Here is an 11,912-nt window from a genome sequence, read left to right as displayed (position 1 = left end):
GCCAGGCAGGGGCTGCTGGGTTGTGGAGGGCGATGGGGCAGAGATGGGGTTGCTGTCGATGGCATAGGGGATCAACAAAAGATTGGACGCGTAGTGGGAGACCAAACCCAAATCTTCGATTTCACGATGTTCTATGTCATTCTTCTGTCCAAACCTGGCTGGGGATCCCCGTACAACCTGCATGGCAGACTAACGACAGGTCTCGTATCGACTGATCGAAATGAATGTTTATCTTAGAGCCTTTCTTCAGCCTTTGTCATGGGGAGAATGGACTCGTTGGACAAAGAGAGGGCTCTAAAGGCTTTCGGGTGTAGATTACGGCTCACGTACAACAGGGCTGGATTGAGAATTATTCGGCACCCCTGTCCTTGCTGCTAATTCTTTTTTAACCACACTGCCAATGATGTAATAATGAGTGCGACGTTTTTCTGGTCGAGTAGCAGAGGGGTCGAGTTGTCAATGGAAGAGTGGTGTAGCGACCTTGCTAAACTTTCTAAAAAGTCCTAGAATATCTATTTCGGGTGAAAACTGGCTGGGCCTATCATTCGCTCTGTCTGGTTGAGTAGTACCCAAATTTACATCTTCTCCTAATCGTACAAAATATTGTTGCAGTAGTACCCAAATGTTGTTATTGGTTGAGTAGTACCCAAATTTACATCTTCTTCTAATCGTGCAAATAATGAACTTCAGGCTAAAACGACATCATAGCAAAATTGCTAATGGCGACGGAAGCTTAAAAGTGATGCCAACATGGGTGATGGTTTGACGAAAAATCACAATCAATTTTTACGGGAACTTTGGATAAAAGTGTATTACAATGATAGATTATTTCTATTCACAGATTTTGATTATGGGGCGGTTTTTGTTTCTGTTGAGCCTTCGCACAATTTTTGTGTGATGTTTTCTTGTGCTCTCGAAAGAGAAGAGACGCCGTTGCACTGTGTGGTCTCCGTGAACAGTAGTGATAAAATACATCGATTCATTGCATCCAACGGAAAGAAAGTGGTTCTCATATCGCATGAAGATGTGAGATAGTCAATCATTTTCCCCTGAGAATTTCAGTTCTTTACATCATATCTATATTACCCCATCCTTGCTCATTGCTTACGTGTATGATATGGACTTTTTTTTTGTTTTTTTTTTTAGCAAGACAATCATGATTCATCGCATAGTTCTCGCACCTGTTTTGTCCGAGATGTGTTATCATCGACAATTTGACTAAACTGAAAGACAGATTCTATACGCCGCCTGTCGTATCCCATCATTCTGACCCTGATGCTAAGCCTACGAACGGCGAGACGAAATTAACTGGGGCATCAAAACGACTGTGAAAACATTAATTATAGGTCATAAAAGAGTTGATAAAGGTGTCCCGAGTCAGCTGTCAAAGAAAGAGAGAAAATTAGATACAGATCGCGTGAATACTCACTGCTCTCTTTTGTTAAAGGACGGGGTATCTCGATGGATTCTTTTCAAATCCAGTTGTCCCCCTCAGAAAGAATTCCTGCGCACGCTAGTACACCACTTTATAATTCGAACAGACGAGTGCGCCTGAATGTTTAACGTTGTGTGTATATTTCATTGTGGTATTCAGTCGGCAAGGGGTGTATATCATTCTGTCCATATTGATCGAAGCACCAATGGTTTTAGGTGCTATTTATTGTATGAATTCTCCTTTCTGGATATGAGGCTCCAAAACGCACAAATTTAAATTCATTATTTGGTCGCATGTCAGACAAGGGTTAAAAAGATCAACAAGATTTTCCTTCTGCCTATAGAGTCTCCAAAAAGACACTGTGTTCTCGATTACTGTGTCTAACTAGATCAGGATAAGGATAATGCAGAAATGTTGATGGAGGGTTTAGTTTGGAAAAACAGCACTTATCATCTCTAATAACTTTTTCTCTTTGTAGATCATGAACTGATTTTTGTAATTACTTCACCATGATCGACACACGCCTACACACGTTTAAAGGGGCCCTGAAATCCAAATGCGTATGTTGATTTGTGTTGATTTATGATACCCTCTAAATCACTTTTGCGGTGAAACGAATATCTAGAAACATTCCAGATATTTTTAACGATTTTTTTTCTTCTATTTTTCTTCAGATTACTTGGGAACGCCCACAAAAAAAAAAAAAAAAAAAAAAATCCTTCCAAACCAATATTCTTGAGATGACCTCATCTGTCAATCATTGCTAAAGTACTGAAATGTTAAACAAAAGACATTGGAATGCACCTTCCTCTCGACTCAGCATTACTTGCATGTTTCTGTGATATTAATGTGACTATATGATAACAAAAGACATGGCGAGGGAGAGAATGATCGATTATCTACAATTTTACACTCAAGAATAATTGTCCCTCTGAAATTGAGAATGTCCGACTCTAACCCTGCAAGAACTACTCCACTGAAAGCTTAGTCGAATGACACAGATTCAAGTGGTAGAAATATATATAATAAACTTTGTGTATCATGCACTGATAATGCCCAATATCATTGATAATATCTCCATGCAACTTGAGGAAAAGAAATGGTGATTATTCTCGTTGGCCCCGTGGAAGAGTGTATACATTAGATGTCAATTTACGGTGGTGTCCGTTAAAAGAATCGATAAGATTTTTATTTTATTTTAAGATGTTGAATGAAACTGGATTGATTGAAAGAAAGTAATGTTTGTTTGTTTTTTTTCATTTTTTTCCTTTACTGGGATATTTATTATTCTCTTTCATCTATACACATATTACAACATATTTCAAATAACATCATGCTTTTTTTTTTCAAATTCAATACAATATACATCAAGAAAAAAGGTGTCTAAAAAGACACCATTTTTTCTGAAACACTTGCAAGTTATGATTATTTCTTGCGATAAATTTCTCTCTATCATAATATTCCTTTATACTATATTTACATAAATCAAAACGAGGTATTATTTTTCTTATTTTACAAACATAAATTTCATATCTCACAAGCATGGTAATGCAATTCAATGCCGAATTGTTAATACCCCCAAAACCAAATAATTTATTTTCCGTCGTAAATGTTATTTCTAACCCCGTGTTAATATTAATCCATTCTCTTACTTCAACCCACAATCTATCAACATATTGACACTCACTAAAAAAATGTATTAAAGTCTCAACATTCACATTACAGAATGAACATTCACTTCTTTCAACCAATCCAATTCTATTCAACATCTTATTTGTATATAAAATTCTATTAACTATTTTAAACTGAAACCATCGTAAATTAACATCTTCCGTGCTCTTAAACGGGGCCAACGATAAAGATTGCCATTTCTTTTCTTCAAGTTGTATCAATTGTCGCCATTTTAAAAATCCTTTACATTGATATACATTATTTCTATTCTTTAACAAAACAGCATAAATATGTGAACATCCTTTAGAATGTTTTATAACCAATTGTAAAATATCAGGTATAATTGGTTGACAAAACTTTTCCATATTATTCATACTTCTATCACAACCTGCTTTTTTAACCGCATGACATATTCCAAAATAATCTAAAAAATTAACGTCAACATCATATTTCCTCTTAAAGGCAGTAAATGATAATACATTTCCTTCTTCATCTAACAAATCATTAACAAAACGAATTCCTTTTTGATACCACTTTCGTTTAAAAACCGACGCATTTCCTATAGTAATCTTATTATTTTTCCACAAAGGTTGACACTGAAAATTATTACAATAAACCGAAAGTAATTCGCCGTAAGCTGTGAATACTTCTTTCCAAAAGGGATTACACGTATGTGAGGCTTGTTCAAAGAAAAAATCATTTCCGAGACTCATGTCTAATTGATGGGTACGGGGTAAAAATATACTCAATAATTTTTCTGACCATTTATCCGTTGTAAATAACAATCGCCTAATCCATGATATTTTCAGTGCTGTAACCTGTGTGTAAATATTTATCATTTTCACTCCACCTTGTGCATATGTCTGAGACATTTGAATTCTGTTTATTTTATCCGGCTTCCTTTCCCATATAAAACTATAAAACATATCATTTATCTCATTCAAAAAATTACCTTTAGGACTTGGCAAAGACAAAAACAAATAATTCAATTTTGATAACAACAGTGACTTAATAACTACAATTCTACCAAGCACTGTTAAAGAGCGTTTACGCCGAGAGTTCATTTGTTTCCTAATCACTTCCATTTTGTCATAATAATTATACTGAACAGTTCTCTCTAAATCAACAAAAAAATGTATACCCAGATACTTAAAACCTCCTTCATACACCCAATGAAAATTCCTTTCAGGCAACATTCTATCTTCTTTATTCTTACATTTCCCTATCCATATTACTTTTGTTTTATTCTCATTGATTTTTAAACCAGATATATTTGCAAATCTATCTACAATATTCATTGCTATAAATAAATCCTTCTCTGTACCATTTAATGTCAACAGTGTATCATCCGCATATTGAACTATTCTATGAAACATATTATCTATCTTTATCCCTTCAAATGAATTAGGTCCAGAAATCATCAAATTTAATATTTCACTGCACAACAAAAATATATATGGAGAAAGAGGGTCGCCTTGCCTGCAACCTCTTTCTATCTTAAATCTCTCAGTAAAAAAACCATTAATCTGAGCAGACGAAAAAGCATCAGCATATAAAATATTTATCCAAGAAATTATTGAGGGACCGAAATTGAAAAATGACATCACTTTTGTTATAAACTCATGAGAGATTGAATCGAAAGCTTTTTCAAAATCAATCAATAATAATAATGCTGGAATATCTTTGACATCTGTATACAAAATCAAATCATATAAACGGCGAATATTCTCTCCAATAAATCTACCTGATAAAAACCCTTTCTGGTTTTCACTTATCACAAAAGACAAAACCTTCTTAATTCGATTCGCAATACATCCCGATGCTAATTTATAAACTACATTCAACAAGGAAATTGGTCGCCAATTTTTCAAATAATACTTATCTTTATCTTCTTTAGGAATCAAAGTTAAAACACCCAATTTTTGAGAAAAAGACATATTTTCCTCTGTATATGCATAATTCAATGATCTCAACACTAAAAACCTCAAATCTTCCCAAAATACTCTAAAAAATTCTACAGTAAATCCATCCAATCCTGGTGACTTATTATTTTTCATATTTTTCAACATTTGATCCAATTCTTCTATTTGCAAAGGGCCTTCTAAAGACAATCTAAGTGTTTCGTTTAACCTTGGAATATCTTGACCTTCTAAAATTTCTTGTAAATCCATATCTTCAACATTTTGCTTCTTATATAATAAACTATAAAAATGTGCTACTTCCTGTAATATTTCCTGTTGCTGATTTAATATCTTTCCATTTTCATCCACCAATTGTAAAATTTGCTTATCTATAACATTACCCTTTTCCAAATTCAAAAAATATGTTGAAGGCTTTTCACCAAATTCCATCCATTTAATTTTCGATCTAAAACATATACTATTCACTTTTTCCTGTCTAATTTTATCTAAACATTCTCTCTTTTCTTTTAATTCCTCTAAAATAAATTCTTCATCTTGTTGTATTAACAACAATCCTTCCAACTCAATTATATCTTTTTCTAATTGCTTTTCCTTATTCTTTTCCAATTTTTTCTTATAACTCATATAACTTATTGTTTCACCTCTTATCAACATTAATAATGTATCAAAAAATAATTGATCATTAATAACAAATTGACAATCTCTACAATCATAAAAAATATCATTTATCGCATAAAATTTAACTGTTTGTGTAATCAATTCTTTTATCTTTTCAATATACACATCATCTTTCAATAATGTATTATTAAATTTCCAATAACCCGGCCCCCTACAATATCCTAAATTCAAACTTAATGTAATCAAAGAATGATCCGTCCTAAATCCTGACATTATATCTACCTTATCAACCAATGTTAATGCTTTCTTAGATATCAAATAAAAATCTAATCTAGCTAATTTCAAAGGATTATTTTGACGCCATGTAAACTGTTTCTCTGTAGAATGTTGTATTCTCCACGGGTCTACCAACTCCAAATCACATTTCATTTCATCCACTTTCTTCTTTGCTCTAGGGTTATTTAACCGTACATAATTATATGTGTCCAAATCAAAATTTTGTACCAAATTCCAATCTCCACAAAGTATAACTAACGAATTTTCTCTTTTAAGTATAAGCTTCTGAATATTTTCATAAAACCCCGGGGAGTCTGTATTTGGCCCATAAATATTAACCAAGGAAAATGAATTTTCACATAACTTCATATCTAAAATCAACCAATTACCTTTATCATCTGTTTCATATCCTTTTATATCTATAGTGATATCTTCACGAAATAATATCGCTACGCCCCTTGAATTTGATGTGCCCAAACTAAAAAAACAATCACTGCCCCACTCTCTTCTTAAATTTTCTTCTTCTAAGGCATTGAAATGAGTATCCTGTAAACAACATATATGAAATTTACTAGCTTTCAAAAAATCAAAAACCTCGTTCCTTTTTTTCCGATTGCCCAAACCACGACAATTCATCGAAATAATATCAATCTTATTCATATTTACAAAAGAATTCTAATATACCCAGTGAGCTTTTTCCAACAAACAACATACATAGAACAAAATGTGCCTCTCTGCTTGAAAGGCTGTACCAATACACAGTCTTACTACTACTTCTACTTCTACAATTACTAATAAAACTACTGCTACTAATGCTACTACACACCTCGCACAAGCATTAGCAACAACGGAGACAAACAAAACAAAAACAAGACAGTACATACAGGCTCTGCCGTTGCCCCCGCTTTCCCGCTTTTACATCACATTAAAAATCTCCAACTATCATTAACACTTATATCAGTCTAGTACTAATACATTTCCTTGTAAATGAATATACCAAAAAAACATATCCTGTTAAAACTATTTCGTCATCTTGGAACAAATATCCCCCTCAAAATACAACAAACAAAAACCTACAGAACCATACAACACATTCATCTATATTGCATTCATCTTACTGTACTTACAAATAAATAACCTTGATGTTAATACTATATACCAATCAGAAACCTAAAATAAAATCAATGTTTAACATACCTTTTTATACAATTTTCGGTTTTCACGCACCAGAATCAACGATTCACAATACCTATATACAAACTTCGGTTTTCACACACCAAAATAATTTCAAGAACCGGTATTGAGAGAAAAATACACAACGAAAGTCATTTCCTCGGCGGCTGCGACCAAACCTGTCATACCCCATTCTCTACTGAGCCAAAAACAAAAAACAAACAAACAAACAAACAAAATAAAAAACGTCACTGAAAACTTGAGAAACAATATGAAAGCCGACGTATAACTATATATACCTAACTGGGTTAAGTGACAACTTAACGCTCTTATCATTCTCAACAGGCAATATGTCGATACATTAACCACCATTGCCAAAAAATGAAAAGAAAGAAAAAAACTGTTCAAACACTATCCTCGAACATTACTTTTGTTCTACAGGTATTTCAGCGCAGCCACAAACCAGCCCGACAAGAAAAAAAAAAAGAAAAAAAAAAGAGGAAACAATGGAAACCCACCAAATCAAGAAGCCTCACCAACGTCTGCAGCCGGCATAAACACACAAACGATTGAACCGACAATGTCATCATCCCACAGCTTCCTACCGACTGTGTACACAACTATAACATGTATAACAAATAATCTGTCTTTCTATTATTCAACTGTAGGACATGTTATTAAGGTTGAATGACTTCAAAATAATAATCAGTTGAATAATGGTGTCAGGATTTGGGGTTGGGACATAAATGCGTTTGAAAAGAAAAAAAAGACCGCGCAATTTCACCATTCTGTGTGTGATCCATAAAGGACAGGGGGGGGGGGGATACAAGATCACCACTTGATACATACATTGCACACACGTAAACCGGTTGCCCAAACACAGTCTCCAAAGAATCAGCGAAATTTCATTCTCCCGACCCAGACAATTCCTCTACCTTCGCGCCAGGAAACCCCATCATCCTCACCTCTCTCCCAACAACGTGCAGCCGCACTGAAATTCCCGCTTTATTACACTATCGGGATTGTATTCTGTCTATTATCCTCAGCGCCCGATTGGCCGCAGCCGATGTAGTAAAACCTGATTGGTCATTCGTGCAAATGAATATCTACACAGGAGATGCGTTCGACTGCTCATTGATTGGTAGCCTGTGAAGATCCACTTCCCATTGTGTTTTCATTCAAAAAAAAAAAAATCTACTCATAACCATCAATATTATATTGAAAGTAATGTTCGTTGTGTAAATGCGCACTAAAAACTATGATATATTATATTGAGAGAGTGAATATAGAAAATTGATACATTATGAACTGAAATAAGAAATGGTTCAATAGTTATACAGGTTTAGATGAAAAATGATGTTTACGAAAACTTGAGATTTGATAAAAATGTATTCCATCCGACAAGTAGATATCTATCTTATAATCGTGCTGAATATTACAACACAGGCGATACAGTTGCAGTCCATAGCAGTCAAATGCACGGGACTAAAGTTAGATTTAAGACGATAATCAAGCAATACCGATATATCGATATGTGCGATATGAACGAATTTGTGCCTCTAGAACTTGTTTGGACTTGGCCGTGACCGATAGATGCGAACGATATCTTTATTGATTGCAGTCGTGGGTATGGTATAGAAATGCTAACGAAGAACTATATCGCATATTGCCTGTGATAGTACCACGTCATATGGATGTCGGGAGAACAACATTTCTCGATCACGTGTTCCAAATTCAAGTACATGTAATCCCATTGGTCAAACATACATATGTGCCAGGATGTAATACAAACTACCTAAAAACCAAAAATGCACACACACACGCTCGCTCGCTCGCAGGCACGTACGTACACACACACACACACACACACACACACACACGATCCAACGTCGCTTCCGCCACACAGCATTGCGGACGTGCGTGGTGATCCAAACGTTGAGTCAACGTTCTACGCCAGCACGCGCTCGGCAATAAGCACGGCAAAAAGTTTCCCGCTATCTGGCTTCTTTAAATAACACTGAGCTACTTTGCGTTGGTGTGAACGGGAGAAATCTTGTTCACACCTATTAAAATTGGAACGATACAGAGAAGATTAGCATGGCCCCTGTACGCAAGGATGACACGCACAATCGTGAAGCGTTCCACATTTTTCCCCCTTATTCTTTTTATTTTTTTTTTTTTGGGGGGGGGAGGGGTATCTCAATAATCATTTCTACAAGATGGTATTTATAGCATTACTGGTAATACTAACACTTGTATCGGTAAAAGCAGTAGGCTTATATGGGATAATAGTAACATTAGTTGTGTAGTAGTAGTTGTAATAGTAAGCCTAGTAGTAGTATTGTATAGCAGTGATGGTATAGAATAATTGTTACAGCGTAGTAATACAGTACGCCCCCCCCCCCCCCCGAAAAAAAGAAATAAATTAAAATAAAAATAAAATACAACCGGATTTCCGCACTGTAAGCTTTCAATATGATTAACTGTCTGACGGAGGAATGCTATTTCAGGATCTAAAATAAAACATCTCACCTATTATCCAGAAAACCCCGTACAATTTGGTGAAATGGTCACAGAGAAATCATTGTCATTGTAAAGCATGTCATGGTTCTAACAATACTCTTCCAAGTTTAGCGCTTGGATGCTCTTGGAACTGCATATTAATGTGTGAACATAATGGACAGAACTAGGAAGAAAGGGATTCCTGACATGCTCTATACAATACCCCTCATTCCTCTTTGTCCACTGAAGGAAATCGGATGGGATTTTCTGTAAGATGTGGATAATAAGTTATTTTTTCATACCCTGAAATTGTATTTAGATTGATTCACTATTTTTTAAGTTATCGTTGCGTAATGTCCCGTTGTATTCTTTTTTCTTTTTTCTTTTTTTTTTGGGGGGGGGGAGGACTCATAACACACCAGCATTGCTGCTGCTGCTGCTGCTGCTACTGATAATGTTCCACAGCACTTGGTAGCGCCGTCTATTATATCTGTTTTGGAAACGTTCAAAGCGCAGACTCCTCCAAGAGAGTTAGCTATTCAACGCCTACGTGAAAAACGTGAATCTTGAGTTAGGCTATGGAGTGCTCCATGATAATGATATATTACATTAAATATCATATACAATTGTAATAGGTCAGTAAAAAGAATGCTGACTTCAAAGTTTCCAGAGTTTTTATCATTTATTGTATTGAATTACACGGACTGTTAAAAAGAAGGAAAACAGAGTATACATGCACTTACCTTACAGGCCCGTTTGATACTCGCACTTGTCACAAGTTTTACGAAAATGTGTACTATTGATAACTAACTGATTCACATTTTGAACATTGTCAGACTAGGAACAAAGTGATCTACTTCGAAGTTAATTACAATCACATTTAAAAAAAACTTTTCCTCAGATCGCGCCCCTTTTGAACACTTCAAAGGAAGTCCATCATCAGACAGAACAAAATTAAAGCCTTTCCATTGATTTTTCACTTGTATTATAACAAGGAATATTCTTGCAGTTTCGTTTATGAATATCCCATATTTTCTTATTATTTCTTTTTTAGCAGCTTTAATCGCAATTGCTAATATATCACCTTATCAAGAATAGAGTTAGCTGGTTTTGCGATATATATGTATATGAAGAGTTTTATCGCAAAACCAGCTAACTCTAAAATGTATGTTTATATTTTGTACGTATTGCACCAAGAACAGATCAGAACGATACCACACGTGTTTACTTTGTTGTCATCGTAACGTAAACTAACTATACACGCGCTTAAATGGCGGAGAAAGGATGACTGAATCTGATGTTTATAACGAAAGTTTGACTTATTCAATCACCTCACCAGTTCGTGCATTGGAGAAGAATAGATTGAGCACGCACAAGTGATGGAAAGTAATGGAATACGCTTGATCTTTTTTAACTCTGCCCTGAAATTAGTCAAGAAGCAATTTCACTTCTGTCAGGTGCTTTAACTTTTATTATGCTGCCGAAGATTTCATTTCAATCAACATAAGGAGTGTTGCAGTTAGCATCGAAAAGTATTAAAGTCGAAAGACATAGACTTACTTTACAATGTGGGGTAATCATGTCTCGATAATTCTTTCGATTAGATCTTAGAGAGGATGAAAAGAAGAGACTTTGATGAATAAACTGCAACAAGGGTGGTCCCTTTGTGTCAAAAGGTTTTCTTCCAGACAATCGGATCATTTATATTTGTCCCCGATGGCCAATAGCCTGCGGCGGGAATGCAAGACATGAACAGAGCTCTCTGATTGGTTCAATTAAGCCGGATAAATGACGATTTGCCGGATCGATGACCAATCAATGGAGGGCGATCAAATTTGAACGTTTAGTCTCGTTTTTCGATGCCCGGCAGTGACTCCTCGGGCGTTAAACTCTACAGCCACACCTTACTCAGAAGCAATGTCCAGGAGCTGGGCCCCGGGGTGAGGAGGTGTAGTGACGCTGGTCTCGAAGTTAAATGATTCCTTTGTGTGAGTTCCACGGTCTTGACAACAGGTGAATAGAGCCATTTATCCAACTGGACCCCATGGAAGACCAGCTTAACGTAGCTGAATATGGGCTATCCAGCCATCTTCTCAGATGGAAATGAACAAACAAACAAACAAACAACCCCCTTTGTGGGATGCCCCAGTGACTGCTCAATGGTTAGAGAACGGTATCAACCAGGTACATGAAGGCAGATTATTCCCAGGGTTGCAGAACCCCTTGTGCGTATGGAGGCACACGGCATCTAATCGCATGCACCTGTGCAATCTGGTAGCATCCCACACTATGCCAATAGAATCGCATTGTGGTGC

General features: G+C 35.7%; 1 non-coding gene across 1 annotated transcript; it reads left to right on the top strand.

The window, feature by feature from the left end:
- The first annotated feature begins 9,132 nt into the window (after positions 1–9,132).
- On the top strand, positions 9,133–9,246 carry LOC140241304 (U6 spliceosomal RNA). Its single transcript, XR_011902079.1, has one exon. It is a non-coding gene; the product is annotated as a U6 spliceosomal RNA (small nuclear RNA).
- The last annotated feature ends 2,666 nt before the right edge of the window (positions 9,247–11,912 follow it).

This window comes from Diadema setosum, chromosome 17 (assembly GCF_964275005.1).
Source record: "Diadema setosum chromosome 17, eeDiaSeto1, whole genome shotgun sequence".
NCBI lineage: Eukaryota > Metazoa > Echinodermata > Echinoidea > Diadematoida > Diadematidae > Diadema > Diadema setosum.
Note: the sequence above shows the minus strand (reverse complement) of the source record. Positions and strands in the feature narration are given on the sequence as shown.